The sequence below is a fragment of the Pelmatolapia mariae genome, linkage group LG18 (assembly GCF_036321145.2).
Source record: "Pelmatolapia mariae isolate MD_Pm_ZW linkage group LG18, Pm_UMD_F_2, whole genome shotgun sequence".
Classification (NCBI taxonomy): Eukaryota; Metazoa; Chordata; class Actinopteri; order Cichliformes; family Cichlidae; genus Pelmatolapia; species Pelmatolapia mariae.
This window is the reverse complement of record NC_086243.1, coordinates 8,155,562-8,177,895: the sequence shown is the minus strand read 5'-3', so window position 1 is coordinate 8,177,895 and position 22,334 is coordinate 8,155,562. Positions and strand designations below refer to the sequence as shown.

The window sequence follows — 22,334 nt, the reverse complement described above, 5'->3', positions numbered from 1 at the left end:
GATCGATAGAGTGCCCAGGTGTGGTCTCCTCCTTCTCCTCCTAGCAGTGCTCGTGGCCGTGAAGTGAAAACACACGTAGTGACTCCTTCCAAACACTAATCCCAAAAGGCGGTCCAGCTCCCGTGATCTCTCTCTCTGTTTCCCTCCTAGTGGCAAACACAAACACACGCAGAGTAACTAAACAATCCTCAGCTCTCATTAACTGCCACAAAAACCGTCCGCTCCTCTACCGTGCTTCACACAATGATCCAGCGCTGACTGAAGCTCGATCGCCCTGTTAAGAAGGCAGCCCGGGAGATGGCGGCTAATTGGTTACAGCTGGTCGGCTCCGATCAACAACAGGTGCGGTCAGTCTCTGCGCGGGAACACTCTCGGGAATGCTCGTCACCGCTCGGAGGTAAACAATCCCGTTACGAGAGAGAGAGAGAGAGAGAGAGAGTGTGGGAGAGAGAGGAAGGGAGCAACATGCATACAATAACGCATGGGCAGGCAGCCAGGCAAGGGCTGTCGGACCATGACAAAATAAATGTTTTAAGTCTGAAAGAGAGTAGGTAGAAGCTTAATGTTTATCAAGACCTACCCCATTGTGCAAAAATGAATAAAAAATAAAAACTACATTTTGCACAACCTGCCTACATTTTCATTAGCTAATAATAATAACAAGCAATAATAATGGGCAATAGGAAAACAAAGACAAAGACTCGCTGTTCTCCTTTGGTCATTACTATTGTCCATAGTGCTCCTTTCTAACCATGTCAACCTGCTCCTTATTTAACCAAGTCTCTGAGACAGCAGTTTGTGAATTTAGCTCTGAGATGTGGAAGAGAGTTCATAACTTTTGAATGTCCATTAAGATTCCTGCTATTAAATATGTTATCCACTGTAACATTATAGTTACACAGTTCATAAGTGTGATATTTACAAGCCATTAGTGATTATATCGATCAGAAAAGAAAAAGAAATCCAGAATAATCGCATTTCCTGATAGCAGAGTGTTAGGGTCATTACTGAGGATGACTATGATTTCACAGGATCAACAGCAGAATAGATACTTGTGACCCATCTCTAGATGTTGAATTAACTTTTGACAATCTACCAGAACATTTGTAACCTAAAATACCGACCCCAAACCTGGTGCATGATCAGGTATATGTATAATAAGTACAATGTATTTCATGCCATGTATTCTTTCTGATCTTTCTACACAGATTTCTACACAAATGATGAGGTGAGGATTGTGATGGTGGGGAAGACTGGAATTGGGAAGAGTGCTACTGGAAACACCATTCTGGGCCGTGAGTGCTTTGAATCCAAGTTCAGTGCCAAATCTATGACTGTAGAAACTTCTAAAGGAAAAGCTAGTGGATGGACATCATGTTGCTGTCATTGACACCCCAGGCCTGTTTGATACCAGGGTTGATGAAGAGGAAACTCAGAAAAATATATGCGAGTGCATCTCCTATGCTTCTCCAGGACCCCATATCTTCTTGGTGGTCGTCAAACTGGGCAGATACACTGAAGAGGAAAAACAGACGGTGCAAAAGAGAAATACGGGAAAGATATGAGAAAGAGATGCAGAAATACAACGAACAACTCCAGGCTGAGAGAGAGAGGGAGAGGAAGGAGAGAGAGGAGGAGAGGAAGAGGGAGAGGAAGAGGTTGAATGAGGAGAGAAAGAGATTGATTGATTTTTAAAAACACATTTATTCACTCAATAGTGAGCCATACAAACAGTCAGCTCAAACCAACACATTGCTAAACACAAGTTCAGAGTTGTTTAAAGCAAACAGACTGCCTTTATAATTCCAAAGATTTCGAAAAGCATCCAATCCATCCATATTGAAATAATATTTATATTCTAACATCACTCTGGCTCTCGACAAACCTTTGAAGAGCTCAACACAATCAGTATTTCGTCCATTATCAATCTTATACTTTCTACTCAAATAAATTGCCAACTTCGCTTGGCCCAAGAAAAAATTCAGCAATCGTCCCTTTTTCTTCTTCCTCTTATCATATGAAAACCCAAAAATAAAACACTGTTGTGTAAAACATTCTCCAAAGGATTCCCAAATACCAGTAAGTACCGAAAATAAATCAATCAACCTGAAGCATTGTACAAAACAATGAAAAACAGTTTCTCTCATTGAACAAAAAGGACATGCATCTGAACCCATAATGAGTTCAAAAGAATTTACCGCAATGATACCATGTAAAAATCCGCCACTGTAAATCACCAGCGTTCTTGGTCAATGGTGGCTTGTACAGTGACCCCCATGCAGGGCCCACATCAAAACCAACCTTAAAATGTTCCCTCCAAGGCGTATCAGTTTTACCATTTAACTTTGCTTTGTTTATTGCCTTAACACAGCTTTTATACAACACCTTCCCAGTCACCGAATCCAGTGGTGTCCAGCGGTACTTCTCCTTCTCCAAAAAAGGACCAGGGCTTTCAAAGTCCGTGAGCTGTGGTCAGGAATCAATAATCCATTAGACCAGCCATTTAAAAGTCTTTTATCATCGTCTGAGAGTGCCTGCTTGAATCTTGTCAGCATCAAGCTCACAATTAGGAGAGAGCGAACCTCAAGTTTTCTTGCCAAGGACACAGCATCCTCCATTTTGGCTCCAGCAAGTTCAAGCAAAAGCCGTACCGTTGTAACTCCCCTTCTCCTCAGTAGCTCCGACATCATTGCCGCATCATCCCAGGATGAGAAAGAGAGAGATGGAGGAGAGAGAGGCAGAGAGGAGGAGAGACAGAGAGAACGGGAGATGAAGAAGTTAAAGGAGAAGTGTGAGAGAGAACTGGAGGAAGAAAGACGCAAGATTCAGTCCAGATATGAAAATGAAGCCAGAGATGAAGCTGAGGAGTTTAATCCATTATTTTTTCTGACAGTACCTGCTGAAACCGTACTTAATGTTGGCCATGCAGTGGTTGGAGGAGTTAAAAAACTTGGAACTGGCATTAGGAATATATTAAAATTTGCCTTTTAACTTGTGATTCATGCATTGAATGACTGCCAGGTTAGTCTTGATCATTTCATAGTATGACTGCCGCTCTGTATCATTGTACAATTGTTTTAAACTTTTTTAAAAATAGTTTTTAGAGTTTCCTGCATATCAAGACTTCCTAGTATGATGTCACAGATAACAACAAGTTCAAAAGTCATAATATTTTGGGGATGTTATGTGAGGTTATTGTAAAATTTGTCAATCTGCTTTCTGAAGGTTTCGAGCTTTCTCTTCTTTTCATTTATAGCTCGCTGTTTTCACACAGCAGATCCTGTGGACATATTGAATTTCCTTTTTATGTTATCTTAGTGATTTATTAGTTGAAGTAGAGTTCATACTGTGGGCTTTTGGGACATTCACAGTATTCAGTCATTCTTATAGTTAGATATATCTGTATGTATGTATCTTTGTTTTGGGGCCTTTATTGTTCTTATTATATCTTCTCCCCCTCCAGCACATAATGGGCTCTTTTGAGGACATCTCTTATGACTGTTATGCTGATGATATTCAGTTGTACATCTCTTTTAGGATTTATCTAAGCTTCAGCGTTTAAATGTCTGCTTAGATTGGATGGCTGTAAATTTCCTCCAACTCAACGAGGGGAAAATTGAAGTCCTCATATGTGCTCCGGACAGATTTGTATCCCAGATAGTGAAAGCCCTTGGTCCTCTTTCTGTGTATGTTAAATCCTCTATCAGGAATTTAGGTGTCACTTTTGACTCGACTCTTACATTGGATGGGCATGTGAAATCTCTGGTTCGGTCTTGTTTCTATCATTTAAGAAATGTGGCTAAGTTAAGCCCTATTTTATCTCGCCCTGAACTGGAGATTGCTATACATGCATTTATTTCCTCAAGCTTGGACTATTGTAACTCTTTGTTTATGTGTCTAAGCAAAGGTTCTCTGGATCGTCTGCAGGTTGTGCAAAACGCTGCAGCTAGACTTTTGACAAGATCCTTCAAGTTGCCTTTTGCCTTCACATGTGTGACTCGCAGCCTGACAATAAACTTATATTTGTGGACTTTGTGTCATGACCTCTAGAACTGTAAGTATTGGTCCTTCTTTTTGTAACCTAGTTGTCTCCTTTAAAATAAATTTGTGAGTCACTGTCATAATTCAACTGAGTGTTGTTCTTGCTTTCTCAGTGTCGCTGGTTAACTTTATATATATATTTTTTTAATATAAGTCTGGAAAATACAAAATATAAAATTACAGGTTGAATAGTAGTATCTTAGCTTCTCATGGTTATTTATCTAGTACTGCATCACATTCTGATCAAATTCCTGCCACAAGTTAAATGTCCACATTCTCACCTGTAGATTTTAAAGATCTGGAAGAAATTAAGCATCAGTTAAAGTCTTGCACCTCTCTACTTCACCCCATCCTAACAAAACCATCCAAATCTGTATCTCATTGTTTTACAAATCATTTAGTAAATATTATCAACAGCTCGCTACAGACCTGCATTTTCCCTTTTTCTCTCACATGTGCAGTAATCACACAACTGCTTAATAAAACGGAATTAGCACCAAAGAAAGGGGACGCAGAGAGTGACAAAAACTTAACTCAAGGGACACAAGACCTTTGGAGGTCCACCTCAGAAGACCTCTTCTGAGGTGGGCAAGCTGTTGTCACCAGGACGTGTGACCTCAGATCTTCAGTACTCTTGGACAGGTGGTCAACATTTGGGGAAGACAAGAAGCAGGAGTACTTTCAAGACACCTTAACCTGAGATCAGAGAGCTCAGAATTTCAAAAAACATCTGAAACAGCTCAGGTTTGGAAAGAAAGCTTTCCATGTTAGGTGTTATGAATAACTATTATTTAAGCATTTCAGTGGGTTTTACATGACATATATTGCTAGCCCTGAGATAAATTGGCAGCCTGCTGAGGGTGTACCCTGCCTTTGTTCTGTGGCAGCTGGACAGAGAAAAGCAGTTGTTTAGTCATCAACCATATCTTTGGGTGTAGACTAACACCCTAATTTCCAAAGGGAATCTGAACAGCAAAAACAGGTAGTTTTAAATGTGAAAATATCCAGAAGAATAGAGTAACACATTTTAAGAGGAAAACAATACCACTAGGAAGTTGAGGTTACTGGCAAATTCAGCTGACATTCCAACAAATCTATCACTCGAATGTTAATTTACAATTAAAAGTATTCATACATTTTAACACATATTAGGTCTTTCATATTTGGTCTTTAAAGTGCAGATTCCAAGCAGAAGCTGCAGAACATTTGAATACATAATTATTCAACACGTTCTCACTCCCAACTCGTCAAATGTGTGACGCATGGTCAGGCTCCCCCTGCTTCACTTATCGACGCGCAGGGTACCCCCCTCGCGTCGAGAATTGACGTGCAGGGTCCTCCTATTGAATACTATGCTGCTCCCTAATCGTTGTTTATCGACGAAAAGAGATTTCCGCGCAAGAGCCTGTTGTTCGTATATTTATATATTTCCGAAATCACATTGTAGTGACGTTTACTGAACACAATACATTAAATAATATAAGCAACTACCTGAGAAACAGCAGATACAGCAGATAAATTAATTATAGGCCATTACTTTTGCATTTATGGAGGGAGAGGTGTATGCTGGGTAATGGCACAGCTAGCGACTGGGTGACTTTATTCACCCGCTTCGGATGTTATCAGTCCATCAGGCGTTATTAGCAGAAATCAGTCCCATAGATGTGGGCCATCCACCTGCTAGACTGTTCAGAAGGTTGGTATCATCCATCCAGATGGAGGATCACTGACAGGAGCGTGGAAGACTCCAGAATCCACTCTGGCTGGAATCCGGTGGATACAGCAGTGTTACAGGTAAGACCATTTAACCGGACAGCATTTATAGAATGACTATTAAAAGTCAGCGAGTGTCAATAATGTTAATGTGGTTATGTCAGTAATACACCGAGTGCTAATATAACAGCTTTAAGATGCATTTGTAGATATTATTACGTGTTTTACCGTCTTTATGGTGCTAGCTTAAAGTTACGGTGTAAACGTTAGCTTATATTGTAGTAAAGCTGTTACTGTTTAAACGATGTTAGCACAGAAATATTAGCTTCTGTCATGACTGATGAAGTTACTAGTTAATAAAGTTTCCATTAAAGTGATTAATCGCAGCCACAGATTGACAGTAAATATGTGCAAGTTTCAGTGCTTCGTTTAAACGGTATGATACTTATACTGACCCAGGGTCAGTGTAAAATACAATCCTAGCTGTGTGAACAAAGTCTGGCTCTTTTAATCCTGCATGACAAACCTCAGGATGCAGGTTCTTATTACTCTTTCCTGCTGGCACACCTGTCACACCTGAGAGTCAGCTAGAAACTTACAGTGACGTGGACATCATGCAAAGACTGCCAGACTCTGTAATACTGTAAATGATCAGTGACTCAGGTTAACACTAAACTTTAAACAGTACCTCTGTGTGTGCTGAGCATCTGGAATCAGATTGAGTCAGGCTGCATCAGCTGAATCTGTTATTTGTAAATATCAATATTTTTTATTCAGGTGTGGGGATAATATGTAAGACTGCAGTGAAGCGATGTACCAGATGAATCCCTGGCCAAAGGTATTGTACTTACATCAGACTACTGATCCAGCCACATCAGCCTTTTGTGAGGTCTGTTTAAAGTAGACTTAAAATGAACTCTAGGTTCCTGAGAGGTGGACTGTGAGCACAGAAACACATGTTCATACATACAGCTGTAGCAAGCTTACATTAATTTTAACTCTTACTCTGATGTCTGTCTCTCTGTTAGTCCTCTGACAGACTGGTGACCTGTCCAGGTGTGCTCTACCTGTGGCTACTGGGACAGGCTCTAATAGAAAGTTTCTATTATTCTCATTTAAAGTATTTAAGTGCTTATGCATATGCTTAGCTGTGACACTGTTATAGACTGATCAGTGAAAGTTTCTAAAACTAGATGAACTTACTTCAGCATCAGCAGTTTGAGAAAACAACTCCCTTTACAGGTGCTGATAAGGCCAAGGGCACAAAACAGCGTAACCATTGATCTGTTAGGTTCATAGCGAGGCGCGTGAAGTGTGGTACGATCAGCTTGTAACTTCCTCTTCCTTGGAATGCATAAAGGAGTAGGAGCACGACTTCTGTGGCAGAGCTGGCATGACTGAACTGTGATGTTTGATGTGTGTTGGCTCTCCTGTGCGCAGTAATAAATAGCTTGATCACAGCTCTTTCTGTTGCAGTGTTGCAGACTTTATTTACAAAATTCCACAACACCCCCACCCCCACCCTCCCACTGTGAACATGAACTGAATATTCAGAAGAAAATGAATGGATAGACTGACATTTGTTTAAATACTTCTAGAAATCTGAGCTGTTGGTGTGGTAATAATATTGGAGCTGGCAATCTTTCTTACTGAATCTCAACTGTGAGTCATGTTACCTGAGATTAATTCTATGTTTACCTGACAGCCTGGACAAATGTGCTGTGTGAAGGATGTAAATCAAATCAGATCTTAACTGCTTACATTTATGGAGCCTGTTCATATTTAATTGTAATATGAACCAATGATTTTCTGATTGCTGATTCTAAGAGAGTCCTTGTGGAAATCCTGTTTGGCTTTTTGTCATTTTAATTCTCTTTTCCATTTTCCAGAACAGTTCTCCACAGTCGCTGTCCACATGGGTCAGTGGGACCAAGCAGCACTCTCTAATGTGTGGACTCTGACCAGCAACATCCAGCAAGACCCAGGCAGCGTTTTCTATCTCCCAGCTGGAGTTTTTTGTTAGTCTGTGACTGGAGAGTCAGATTTTTGTTGAAGCTGGAGGAACAGAGAGGTAAGTCAGTTTGTAGAGATCCCTCCCACCCTGGCTTTTATGTGGCAGATTTCTTATCTGAAACAGTAATATTTCAGTGACTGCTGCTTATACCACAGGTTAATACACGCTACTGATCCCTGATGGGAGAATCATCACCTCTGCCAACAAAGAAGCCTGGTGGATGTTTGTTTGCAGTCTGGTGATGGGACATCATGCTCTGCATCTTCAAAGTGTGTCTCTTGATTATTATTCATACACAGTAATGTGAATTATGCTTATATCTAGTATAACTGGACCAACCTGGTGCTCTTCATTTATGGGGGCTGTTGAGTCTGAATGTTGGATGTTGTGTATCTCGTGTTCTCTGGGCTTTGTTGTCCTCAGTCTTTTTGCAGAATCAGAAAACAAAACCAGGAGGCCTGTACATGTTTCTTCTCCAATTGGATGATGATAAGACCGTGACACGGGATGCCACCTTTAGTCTTGTGATGAAGCAAAGCTCAGGAAGAAGTGTGATTAAATGGTACCCACATGTGTGCTGTTGAGAAGGATGTACAAGGGCACCTGCAGCCAAATCCAAGCCTCCTCAGGTTAGTTGTAGTTGCAGAATGCTATAGGACTGAGACAGCTGAGGCATCAAATGTTTGATTAAACGGATGAAAAAGAGAAGTTTCTTCCCTATAATTATCACTTTTTAAAATCTTTAGCAACTTCAAGTCTGTCAGCGTGCTGAGGTCACAGAAACAAGAAAAGAAGCTTCAGACTTCAGAGTGTTGTTTACAGTTTTCTGTCATCATGATCTCCCCTGAAGTTTATCACTATTAGGCAAGCAGTAAGTCCACAGTACTGTAATGATGATTCTGACTTTGGTCACGGTTGCATAATATTTTAATAATATACAATTATTTTTTGTAATTCATATTTTTTCTGTTAATCAAAAATTTACTTTGTGAAATTTGTATTTGAAAATGCAGAAAGTGACAATATATTTTTGTTCAATATTTAATTCATTCAGATGCAATTGTTAAATGAAAGAAAAAGAAAAATATATTCTAATTTAGCAAACTAATTTATCAAAAATATATATACATATATCTGTATTAGTTTTTATACATTAATTTGACACCTGTATTGAAAATACCATATTGTATTCATACAGAATCAGTTTGGTATCATTGTTTGTCTGATTGCTGAAACTAAGAACTAGTTTTGATCTAATGTATCCAAACTCGAGCTCTAATATTTCTTCACCCTTGTGTGTGTGATATGTGATTTCCTACATGCTGACAGAGCAGAGCGGCAGTTTGTGCTCACAGATGGTGACGGTGTGGAGAGACGGTGGTGTTTCCTCAGAAGAACTAGCAGAGTCACCAAGGACACAAGTCCATCTCACCACCTTGACTTGTTGATCAGTGGACACACTTGTCTCCCCTTTAAAGGAGATACTCTTAGAGAGAGACGATCAGAGTCATCCCTAAATGTTAGTGCTTTCAAATACACAAACATTTTTAAAGGACAAAAACGAACATCCAACTTTGACTGTAATACAATTAAATCTTTGCATGCGTGTTTTCAAACTCTCAGATGGGCAGGATATCACTATTGGACTGTCTAACCTGCCCGAGCAGCACTGAATGACCACCATACATGATCAGTTCCTGCAACATTCAGCAGCTCTGCTTTTGGTAAGTAGAGTTACCTAACTACAGTAACTTTAAAAACATGATATCCATTTCTAACAGCCTGGTTACTTCCTGTCAGTTATTTTAGAAACCATGTGGTCACCTGACCTAACGCTGTTTCTTCTTCTTCCCCTTAATGTTGAAGTGTCAAATGTCCAACAACTGGAGAGGAAACTACACCACTGTACTGGGATGTTTCACCAACACGTGCCAGACGCTGTTCCTTCATGGTGACATCACCAGAGACGGCCCCGCCCACCTCATGACCTCGCCATTGATCATGATGATTTTAATGATGACAGCGAGCGGAACTAAGACTGTAAAAATCAGAATGTTTAGATGCTTTCTAATTATTAATGAACACTGAGAGCCTCTTTCTGTGTTTTGTCTGTTTTTTTTTACTTCATTTGTTACTAACAAAGTTCACCAAACTCACACAGTTTACATTCTGTATGTTTCCATCTTTACCAGCCACACTCTTAACTGCAATTAGAAAACAAACCTTAGAAATCGTCGTTTTTCTCTTTTGTAATTTTGTAATTCAGTGAATATACTGCGCTGCTTCCTTTAATTGCGTCTCACATTGCTTTAAGTTTTTCAGTGTCCAGCTATTTTTTACTGCTGTTTGAATTCTCTGTATGTTTGACCCTGTAGACTGTTTAATGGACTGCTTGTCTTCCTGTTTGTAACCGCCGCCTGTTTTTGACTAAAGATTTGGATTTCTGACTTTAACACAGCCTCTGCGTGTCCTCCATTTGTGTCCTCTTCCTCTGTGAATGTGTTGCGTGTGTCATGCAACACACAGATTCATTTTATTAACAGCTTTCCCACAGTGAATTGCATCAGCATTCATTCACAGCACATTTCAGAAGGATTCAGATTAATACAGTGATCTTATAGTCAGAATTATCCTGACAGAGTGCCCACTGTAAATTATCTTTCATCAGGTCAATTTTAAAGCTCAGTATTTCAAAGCAGGCGTTATGAAGAATCATATTGGCATTATGACTGTAACAATATGTACTAACAAAGTCAAAGTTTTTTAATTATGCTAGAATATTGGAAGACAATCAGCTTTTAGTGTTTTCTGCATATTAATTATACTGACACAGAGACGGTGACCCTAACTACAGAAGCACTAAACAACTGACAATCTAACAAACATTACTGGCCTGAGCCGTCATGCATAGTGAGTCTGATCCTGTGCTGTGAGAGTCTGACAAGCATGTTTCTGGTCAGTTTGGAAGAAATAATATCACAATGTAGATCTTTTTTTCAATATTCCTTCTCTTTTGCAACATAAACTGTGATCAAAGCTACTTATTTTCACAGCATGTAATAATAGTGACAGTCCAGGGCATTGTGGTCTGTTGAGCTAGGGTTAGGGTTAGCAATTCAGACATATGTAATCAATCTCTTGCTGGATATAACAAACACCTAGGAATTCATATTATAATTTGATTTTCATGAAATATTCATATTCAGTATCAGTCATTTTATATTATAACCACGTATCCACCCAGGCTCATGGTGGGCAGGGCTCTGTCCTGGGATGCTTGTGTACAAGGTAATGTACACCCTGACCAGGTATCCAGTCTGTCACAGTTGTTTTCAATATTTGGTTCTAAAATATGAGTGAAAACAAAAATCCAACTAGGATTCTTGCATATGATGGATGAAGTCTGTCTTTGACTGTATTGTCCAGCTGATCCATCAAACCCCCAGCAGGTAAACCTTATTCATGACATAACACAGTAACAATGTAAAAAATTAAACAGCAACAGTGTAAATTTAAAGTGCATTTTAAACTCCTCTTCAATAAATTATTTGGATGTGCAGAGAGTCATTCAGGACTGTAAAACGTGAACTACAGAACCCAGAGTCTTCATCATTAAATCTCTGGTTGCTTCATTTTTCTATCCTATATCAGATACTTTAAAGGTTTTAGTAAAGTTGCATTCTCATGGTGAGGCAAAGTGCTTTATGTGTGTGCGTGTGTGTCATGAACGGCTGTAAAATTCCTTTAATTACAGAACAAAGCGGGTTTGAGTTCGAGTTACGGCAGACTGCCGCTACTTCTAAACGGAACGCAGCCTTCCTACGGCGGACAGCTAATAACAGGAATCGGACGCGCGGTCCACCCTAGTCCACAGCAACCACCATAGCAACCGCCTAGCATAACTTTAAAAACATATTCTGTCTTCATAACTATCAAAAACGTGAAATGATTTGTAAAGCATGAAAGTGTTACAGCTGCAGAGAGCTATGGCGGTATCTTTGGAAGCTGTTTGCATAGCTAATAATATACGATGTAACCATGGAGACAGTCAGTCACGTGAGCTAGCGTGTTTACTACAGTGAATAAGGTGATTGTGTGCACAGCGTCCACACACTGCAGAGGGTAAAGACATTACTTCAGTATTGTTTTCTATTTATATATGTTTGCCTTCTGTTGACCATCACCTCAGGTTCACCATTACAGTTTCAGCATACAGATGCACACTGTCTAAATGTGAACACATTAAAAAAATCATGTCTCAGAAATAACCACAGCTGTTCATGTTTGTCATTAAAGTTTTATTTGTAAGAAAATTGTGAACTTCAAATTGTTTATCAAGTCAAAGAACATTTGACAAGTCTGAGTCATTCCTTTGTCCTGTGAGAGCTGGAATAAATATATATCCTGACAATTACAGTTGCAACAGTAGAGACAGGTAGAAATGGGATCAGATTAATCTTTGCTTAGTCAGACATGTCCTGTGTTGGCCTTAACCCAAATTTCCCTCGGGGTCAACCTTCAGGATCAATAAAGTTTTATTGAATTGAATTGAATCATATTAAAAAACAATCAATAGCACGATTTTGCATCCATTTCCAAATTGTAGTAAAGCAGCCCAGTCTCATAAATAGGTAACAGAAATGTCTCTAATGTAGACGTGTACAGTCTAGTGTAAGCATTAAAAGACCATAAAGGAAACACTACTATTTATGTGAAACTAATTGAAATAAAAAATGAGCAGGTGCTTTACAGATTTATAAGAAAGAATCTGAAAACAACACTTTTTTGGTCTAAGTGGTCAAAGTAGAAAACAGAACTGATGTTCAAGAACAAACCGTAGCTGCACTAATATTACACATCTCCATTGTTGTGGTGAACAGATATGTTGCTTTTAAAACCACATGCAGTGTGTGACCATGACTGTCCACTGAGACCATGAACGCCACTTCGCTGAAGTCTTCTTCTTCTTCTTCTTGCCATCAAAATGGAAGCAGAAAGAGCACGAGCTGCTTTGATCTACTGAAAGGAAAAAGCAGAACATATGAGCTGAAACCATTAAGATAGAAACAATTGTTCAATGCAGTGTCTCACGTAGCTTAACCTGTTACAACTGTTGATACAAGCTCAGTACAGTTAACACAGTGTCAGGGAACTCCAGTGTGGGAACTAGTGGCTTTAGGTTGATAGTCATTTAACTTTCATGCATTCATTCATTTTATTCAGGAGGAAGAAATGTCAGGTTGGTGCAGGCTGGTTACATGCATTTGGTCCCATGCTGTCTTTAACGAAATGACTTGGTTCACTTTATGGCTGGGCTGTATGTGGGGTTATATCATGTTATTTGGGCAGGAGTACCTGTCGCCTGTTAGGCTTAGAAGGTTTCTCCATAAGCAGAGCTTCTAAGTCTTATAGCTTTTAGCACATCTGCAGCTGTGCAGGCTGACAGGTTTTTGGTGGCTCTTTCTACCCCACACTGGTTGTGAGTGTGTAATGACCCCCACTAGTTCTTTTGGGTTGCAGTTAACTTGGGAGGAAGGGGTGGGTCTGCCAGGACTAGATGAATAAAAATGATCTGGGATACATAAATTTCATAATGCATGCATATATCTCTATTAATTAAACCTGGCCTGAGTGCTGCCATTTTTACATTCAGTTGTTTCTCTTAGAAATGTTGGATCTAAATAATGAATGTGTTACAGTCAAACTGACACTGGTCAGTGTAAATGGCTCATTGGGACATAGAAACCTTTATATTAGATACCATCACCTGATATCGAGTGTCAAACAATATTAAAGCTGTAAAAGCTGTTTACAGTCAGAATTTATAAAAACTATGATTGTAAATAAATTTAAACAAGTGAGCTTTTCTCTTCGTGCTGAATATCAACACTGTCATTTCTCAGACTGTAAGATAGAATTTACTAAATGGTTGATGTACATGAAAAATATGTCCATAATCACAAATGACCATGAGAGCCAGTAGAATTAATTCAACTGGACACTCAAAAGACGTCCTTAAATGCTCTTTAAGTGGCAGAACAAACGAACAAACAGTTAATCGCTTACTTGAGATGAAATCTGCTCAGCTACTTTGAAAACAGCTTCTAACTGGTTCCTCCTTTAACAGGATGACTGCTCAGGGGTAAGGCCATCATGCAGTCCAGCAACCTTTATGGTTCTGCTTTGATTCACCAGGAACTATTAGGGAAACATTTCAGCGCCTCCTGTGAAAGACACAGGGATAAACACACAAACATTTATTAACATGTTCCACAGTCTTCCAGTTTGATTTTCTCGTCCTGTGGACAACAACATACAGAGATGCAGGTTTATTGTTAACTTTTGTAAGGTTTCTTTACTGAACATATCCAGCTGCAGCTCCACTGTGATCCTGAACTGGATAAGCGCTTAAGAAAATGTGTCAATAAATGGACAAACATCAGCTTACTATATTTATCCAAACAGACGGGACCAATAATGCTTCACTGAGTTAGAGACTTTAACAGTCTCTTCTATGTAAGAATGTCTCGTGCTGATGGACCTGCAAACTTGACAACAAAGGTTTTTCAGACTACATGTAGCTGTCCTCTATGTCAGCTAACACATTTACATTCATGTCACACTTATTTCTGCTTTCTCATTTTTATCATTATTACTTACATTTTGATTGGATACCTTGAGTTTGTAAAAGATCAGATTACATAATTGGGATACAATTCAATAAAATTCATGTATCCAATTCAAGGTCGCGGGAGGATGAAGCCTATCCCAGCTGATACAGGACAAAGACAGGCTGCCAGTTATCGCAGGGCTAAGACAATATGTAACAGAAAATCCACTTAAATGTTTGATATTTCTAATAATAATCATAATTATGACTATTATTTGAAATATTATTTAAAGGTTTCTCTATAAATACGTTCGAATTTTTTTATAACCCCTAGAATATGAACCTGAGCTGTTTCAGATTCTGACCTCTGACCTCAGTGACCAGGCTGTGTCCTCACTGCAGCTCCCTCTTGGAAGTACGTCTGCTTCTTGTCGTCCCCCAGTGATGACCGCCTGCCCTTAATATCACGTACTGTACCTGAGGAACAAAACAGGACAAACACTTGCCTTCATTTAAGAAGTACATTCATACAGAGATAATCTATGGAAACACACTAGTTCACCCTTTGGGAGGAATCAGTTCCTGTGAAACATTTCTGTAAATAAACATCGTGGAGAATGAAATGAGTTCTTCAGGTGACTCAGCAGATCCACACTGACAAACTTCTGTGGAAGAAGAATCTGGATTTTTTTGATTTCCAATCAGGTTAAACTATTAAGGATGAAGTGGGAGTCCTCATCTTTGCTCTTCTGAAATCTTTGTTAAACAACAACAAACATAAATTAGTAACAAAAATACAGCTGAGTAGAGGCTTTACAAACCACCACCAGCCATAAGTTAATTAATTAATAAATAAATGTAAATTTTAATCGTCAAATGTTTCCGAGCCGTCTTCAACCTGCTTTTAACACAGAAAAGTCCCACAGTCAATGCAGCCTGACTCAATCCTAAATGTTCAGCACACACAGAGACACAGAGGTACTGTTTAAAGTTTAGTGTTAACCTGAGTCACTGATCATTTACAGTATTACAGAGTCTGGCAGTCTTTGCATGATGTCCACGTCACTGTAAGTTTCTAGCTGACTCTCAGGTGTGACAGGTGTGCCAGCAGGAAAGAGTAATAAGAACCTGCATCCTGAGGAGGTTTGTCATGCAGGATTAAAAGAGCCAGACTTTGTTCACACAGCTAGGATTGTATTTTACACTGACCCTGGGTCAGTATAAGTATCATACCGTTTAAACGAAGCACTGAAACTTGCACATATTTACTGTCAATCTGTGGCTGCGATTAATCACTTTACTGGAAACTTTATTAACTAGTAACTTCATCAGTCATGACAGAAGCTAATATTTCTGTGCTAACATCGTTTAAACAGTAATAGCTTTACTACAATATAAGCTAATGTTTACACCGTAACTTTAAGCTAGCACCATAACGACGGTAAAACACGTAATAATATCTACAAATGCATCTTAAAGCTGTTATATTAGCACTCGGTGTATTACTAACATAACCACATTAACATTATTGACACTCGCTGACTTTTAATAGTCATTCTATAAATGCTGTCCGGTTAAATGGTCTTACCTGTAACACTGCTGTATCCACCGGATTCCAGCCAGAGTGGATTCTGGAGTCTTCCACGCTCCTGTCAGTGATCCTCCATCTGGATGGATGATAACAACCTTCTGAACAGTCTAGCAGGTGGATGGCCCACATCTATGGGACTGATTTCTGCTAATAACGCCCATTGTATGGACTGATAACAGCCGAAGCGGGTGAATAAAGTCACCCAGTCGCTAGCTGTGCCGTTACCCAGCATACACCTCTCCCTCCATAAATGCAAAAGTAATGGCCTATAATTAATTTATCTGCTGTATCTGCTGTTTCTCAGGTAGTTGCTTATATTATTTAATGTATTGTGTTCAGTATACGTCACTACAATGTGATTTCGGAAATATATAAATATACGAACAACAGGCTCTTGCGCGGAAATCTCTTTTCGTCGATAAACAACGACTAGGGATCAGCATAGTATTCAATAGGAGGACCCTGCACGTCAATTCTCGACGCGAGGGGGGTACCCTGCGCGTTGATAAGTGAAGCAGGGGGAGCCTGACCATGCGTCACACATTTGACGAGTTGGGAGTGAGAACGTGTTGAATTATTTTGTATAAAGGAGGAGTTTGTTTGATAGTGACATTACACTTAGTGTGGGACATTGGGCTGTTTGGATCAAGTAATGACCTGAACCAAAGCTTGATTGTTGAACAGTTTTATTCATTATTGCATTATGAAACATATGTGTCCATATGTGGTAACTGTAGCCAAGCTAAAAAGCAGCCAACAAACAGGCAGCCTACACAGTCACAGATGTGCTCCCAAGCTAGAAATTGCGTTCACCTGCGTTCATTGCAACATAAACATTATAAAGTTCCCTAGATCAGCGGTCCCCAACCTTTTTTGCGCCACGGACCGGTTTATGCCCGACAATATTATCACGGACCGGCCTTTAAGGTGTCGCGGATAAATACAACAAAATAAAACTAGTAGCGGTACCGAAAAAAAGAAGATTTATTCATAACACACGTGAAAAGACCCAGGTAAACCGAGTTAACGATAAAAACGATAACAAAATAACGCTGAAAACCGATAAAAACCCTGAAAATCATACATTTCACACCTGAGCCTCAACTCTCGTGGCCCGGTACCAAACGACTCACGAACCGGTACCAGTCCGAGGCCCGGGGGTTGGGGACCGCTGCCCTAGAGTAACTCAGTAAGCCTAACAGGGGATAGGTACTCCTGCCTGAACTGACCACCCCAAATACAACCCAGCCACAAAGTAAAATCAAATGCACCTAGCTCCTAAAGTAACCTGCCTACACCAACCTGACATTTCTCCTCCCTAAGCTGGATGAAAGTAAGTTAAATGACTACAAACATAAAAACCAGTAGCTTGCAGACACTGTGATTGTCACTTACAGAGATGATATCAACAGATAATGACGGAACAAGAGAAATACAGAGAAAGAATGCAAATGCTTGAAGAAGAAGACAAACGCATATCTGCAGAGCAAGACGTTGCTGCAATGTCACAACGTCTCCTAGAGGAAAAGGAGGAAACTGAGTGCAAGTTAAAGAGAAAAAGAGAAAGCAGGTGTGATAAAGAGACAACAAGAGGAAAGTGCTGCAAGGAGAAGGTCAGTTGAAGACTTAAGAAGAGAAATTGAAAGATTGGAAAATCTGAAAGGATTCAAAGCAGCACAGGCAAAACTACAGGTTTATGAGGAAGACTATGCTTCAGTAAAGCAAGAAAGAGTCACACTAAACCCTGCAAACTTACAGGTATCAGAGTCCAAGAATAATGCTAATCAACCCTTACAAGAAGAGAGTTAAACGTCACTTATGAGAGTACAGGTGAGCTTATAAAGGTTTTGGCAGAAGCTATGTCAGCTAATAGACTACCTGTTCCAGAGCCCTCAGTATTTAGTGAGGATCCACTTAAGTTTAAGCATTGGAAAGCACCTTTTCAGACTCTAATAGAGAGAAAGAACATTTGAATTGAATTCAAAATCCTGCTCCTCACATACAAGGTCTTAAATGATCAGGCCCTGTCTTATCTTAGCGACCTTATAGTACCATATCATCCCATTAGAGCACTTCGCTCTCACACTGCAGGCCTACTTGTTGTTCCTAGAGTATTTAAAAGTAGAATGGGAGGCAGAGCTTCAGTTTTCAGGCCCCTCTTCTGTGGAACCAGCTTCCAGTTTGGATTCAGGAGACAGACACTATCTCTACTTTTAAGATTAGGCTTAAAACTTTCCTTTTTGCTACAGCATATAGTTAGGGCTGGACCAGGTGACCCTGAATCCTCCCTTAGTTATGCTGCAATAGACGTAGGCTGCTGGGGGACTCCCATGATGCATTGAGTTTTTCCTTTTCAGTCACCTTTTCCACTCACTATGTGTTAATAGACCTCTCTGCATTGAATCGTACATGTTATTAATCTCGGGTCTCTCTTCCACAGCATGTCTTCTCTCCTGTCTTCCTTCTCTCACCCCAACCGGTCACAGCATCGACCAAGTCTGTTTGCTTTTGGAACTGTGTCTTCATTCCACCTACTTCACATACAAGGGTCAGTTCTACAGGCAGAAACATGGGTGTGCTATGGGCTCCCCAGTTTCACCCATCATGGCCAATTTGTACATGGAAGAAGTGGAAAAGTCACCGGAAGTGACATCTCACATTGTCACTTCCGGTATGATGGCGCCTGTGTTTGGCTCTGCCGCTGCCGGGTGCAGTTTGTCGCGCTCTACTACTGTTGTGTTGTTTTTTTCTGCTCTACTGTTCTCACTCAGTTTTAATGATGTATTTGCTGCCCTGGTGTATGATCGCCTGGCTTTGCTATCCATCCGATCCTCTATGATGCCACACGATGTCTTGTCGTCCTCTGGCATTTTCCACCCTCTTCCATTAGCTGGATCCTCATCAGGCGATTTCAGTGGTCCCTCTAGACCACGGAGAAGGAGAGGGAGAAGAGGAGGTATTCAGGTAAAGCTCAGGCTTTACTGGCGGCGTGGTTTGGCTGGTAAGCGACGTCGAGCGTGTGTTGTCTCCTGTGTCCAGAAAAGCTCCATGGAGGGGGACTTGTTTTCCACGGCCTTGTTTGGATACGCTGGGCCCGGCTCTTTGAGACCTTGCCACCTTAGGAGGGTTTATCCAGACTCTTCTGCGGGCTGGCTTTTTCTTCCCTCGGTGAGTGGATTCTACGAGCGTGACGGCTCGAACCCTGTGTATTTACGTCCCTTAACTCGAGCCTCTGCAAATAATGAGGCTTCTAGCTCACTGAATATGGCGCTTTTTAACGCTCGATCTCTGTCTAATAAATCATTCTTGTTGAATGATTTTATATTATCTAAAAAACTGGATTTTTTATTCTTGACTGAGACCTGGCAGCGGGATGTAGACTACTCGTCACTTATTGAACTCTGCCCGGATGGCTATACTTTTATTACCCAGCCTCGGTTGTCTGGTCGGGGTGGTGGGCTTGCCGTGGCTTTCCAGGACCGTTTCTCCTGCCGCTCCGTGAAAACTGGACATTTTCGTTCGTTTGAGCTGCAGCTGCTTAAAATTGGTAACAAGGATCCTTTCTACTGTGCTGTGGTGTATCGTCCACCTGGATATAACAGGTTATTTTTATCGGAGCTCAGCGACTTCTTATCCGCTACTATGAAGCTGTCTAGGGTGCTTATAGTTGGGGACTTTAACATACACGTTGATGATGACTCCGACCCATTCGCCAAAGACTTTATGAACATTATGGATTCTTTTCATTTGACTCAGCATGTGTCCAGTCCTACACACAGCAAAGGTCACACACTGGACCTTGTTTTTTCTTTCGGTCTAAATATTGATTTTATTTGCTCTGGGGACATTTTTATTTCTGATCACTATGTTATTGTTTTTAACTTGTCTTTTAATGAGCTGTTGTCCCCCGTTAGACGGATGGTTAGCTCTCGCATCTTAAACTCCTCCACAGCGGAGAAATTTGTGGATGCTTTAACTTACAGCTATCTCCTCAAAATGGTGTTGATTTCTCAACCAGTCTTTTTAATAATTATTGCCTTTCTATTTTAGATTAAATTTGTCCGGTTAAGACGAGGAGTGTTTCTGCCTCCAAATCTCCTCCTTGGCTAAATGACAGTATTCGTTGTCTAAAACGTGATTGTCGTAAAGCGGAGCGCAGGTGGAGGAAAACTCATCTAAATGTTCACCTCCTCTCTCTTAAGGACCTTTTAGCTTCTTTTAATAATGCGATCAGAGATGCAAGGGCTGCCCATTTCTCACACTTGGTTACAAAGAGCAGAGGCAATCCTAAGGTGCTATTCAACACCATTAGAAGAGACCTATTTTCCGTACTCTGCCACCATAAAGCCTGCAAAAGTTACTATTAGCCTGTTATTGTGAGAGGATGATCTAAAGTCTTTGCTTTCAATATTATTTTTGCCTATTTGTCAATGCTGGTATGAAGCCTGTCTGTGCTGTTTTGATCCCTTTGCAAATGTTTCTTTCAATAAATCTCAGAAAATCAGTTTGGTTTTAATGCTCAGTTTATTTTTCCACAACACTTTGATCATCTGAATATTTTGTAAGTGTGGTTTTAGTAACAGCCAGTGCTGAGCAGCTACTAGACAGTGTTTTCCTTATTTGTGGCATGAAGTTCTCTCTTTTTCTTATGTGTACTTTCAAAAATTCATATTTGAACATCTGAAGCTGCTCAGCATTAATAAAGAATTACACCAAGCTACAGCTGAAACAGTCATCAGCAAAAGTGCTGCTTGCACATAATCACTTCAGCAAAAAAAGATTCTACACACAGTATGTAAAACTATTAAGAAGTCTATGAATGTCCTGGCAATTCCTGAGCCGTTTCAGCATCCACCTTTAAATCAGCTCCCTTACAACTCGTACTATACAGCTTCCTGCTGTAATGATGAAGACGAGTTGAAAACACTTAAATCTCAGTAATGTGCAACTCACAGACTGCACTTGTGGAACTCATTGGAGATGGAGGTCAATGCTGAGTGTCTAACAGCACAATTTGGTTAGTGTTCACATATTTTTCTGAAAGCAGGCTCAGTTGGGGCCAACTACCTGCTGCGATGAACAACCTAGACAGGAAGTTTAGGCATAAAGCAAAGAGAGAGTTTGTGAAGAACTTTCCTTGTAAAGAACAAGGATGACAGATAAAGATGCCACCAGGCACTTCCAGATTCTCAAAGTCACAGCCTCAGAGGGTGCACACACACAAACACACCACATAGGAGGGTGAGAGGGGTCGGGGGGTCAATCCTGAGGGTCCAGCAGCACAATTTTGTTAGTTTTTACACATTTTTTTGTCTCTTTCATTGTCCTCATCATCATCATCCCGTTTTCTCTTCTGTCCTGCTTCTGTGTCAGCTGATGTAGAGGGTGATGACACCGTGTCTTCATTTTCATTATCCTCACTTTCAGAGGTGGTGTCTGATGGTTCGTTGCCTGAGTTGAGGAACCTGAATCTCTTCCTGTTCATCTCATTACTGTCACCATTATTATTTTCCTCTCTTTGGCGCCTCCTGGAGCCAAAGAGACCGCTTTCATCAGCTTCCTCTCTTTGAGGGCTCCTGGATTCTTGAGGTTCTGGGATGATAGGTATTAACTCTGGGACATCATCATCAGATTCACTTTCAAGGTCGCTTTCATTTTCAGTGCCAGAATCAATGTCACTTTCCCAGACCCACCACATGTCATCAGCAAACTGATCTTCTTCCCAGGGCAGATTAATGTCCACGTTTACTGCTGGTAGATGAAGACCTTGATGGTCCCAGGGATCTTCAGCTAAACCGGCCAGGTTGTTTTCCATGTCAGCTGCTGGAACAGGTAGCACTTCATTGTCCCAGGGACCTTCTACTCCTACTGCTGGATTTAATCCTATGCCAGCTGCTTGCAAAGCTAGGTCCACTCGTGCAATATCGTCAATATTCCCAAGTCCCAGAGTATTATAAAAAATTTCTATCACAGTTTCCAGGCTGAATTCATTGAACAGACCACGCATTATAGTATCCCGGAGCAAACTCATCTCTGGACCTACTGCGTCGTAATATTCAAAGCGCTCCACTAAATGAAGCAGCGGGCGAAATCTTAGCTGCACATCTAGAAACGGAGAAATATTTTATAGTGAACACTCATGATGAGAGAACAGTCCACAAATTCCAGTTGGTGCTATATTACATGCAATACAGGCGCACCTGAAAACTAAGTGCTAAAAACTACATAGGTGAGGTTACTACTGTATGCACTGCAGTTGTGATGAACTTATTAGCTTTGAATATCAGGTTTTCCTCAGGCCACAGTCACTATTATAAAATACTACAAAACTACTTAATCTTACTCTTTCCCTTTACAAAATAATT

At 40.4% G+C, this 22,334-nt stretch overlaps 2 long non-coding RNA genes across 5 annotated transcripts; one reads left to right on the top strand and one right to left on the bottom strand.

Moving 5' to 3' along the window:
• Positions 1 to 5,623: 5,623 nt before the first annotated feature.
• On the top strand, positions 5,624 to 10,221 carry LOC134616572 (uncharacterized). Of its 4 annotated transcripts, none has more exons than XR_010091465.1 (8): positions 5,624 to 5,835; positions 7,644 to 7,825; positions 7,924 to 8,037; positions 8,192 to 8,397; positions 8,515 to 8,639; positions 9,098 to 9,287; positions 9,392 to 9,492; positions 9,635 to 10,221. It is a non-coding gene; the product is annotated as an uncharacterized LOC134616572 (long non-coding RNA). The 4 variants fall into 4 exon arrangements; XR_010091464.1 differs by adding an exon at positions 6,532 to 6,592 and having other exon boundaries at positions 7,924 to 8,397; XR_010091466.1 differs by having other exon boundaries at positions 7,924 to 8,397; positions 9,124 to 9,287.
• A 3,618-nt stretch (positions 10,222 to 13,839) lies between these two features.
• Positions 13,840 to 16,164, bottom strand: LOC134616573 (uncharacterized). Its single transcript, XR_010091467.1, has 3 exons — positions 15,967 to 16,164; positions 14,751 to 14,855; positions 13,840 to 13,992 (listed from the first exon to the last, which is right to left on the bottom strand). It is a non-coding gene; the product is annotated as an uncharacterized LOC134616573 (long non-coding RNA).
• Positions 16,165 to 22,334: the final 6,170 nt, after the last annotated feature.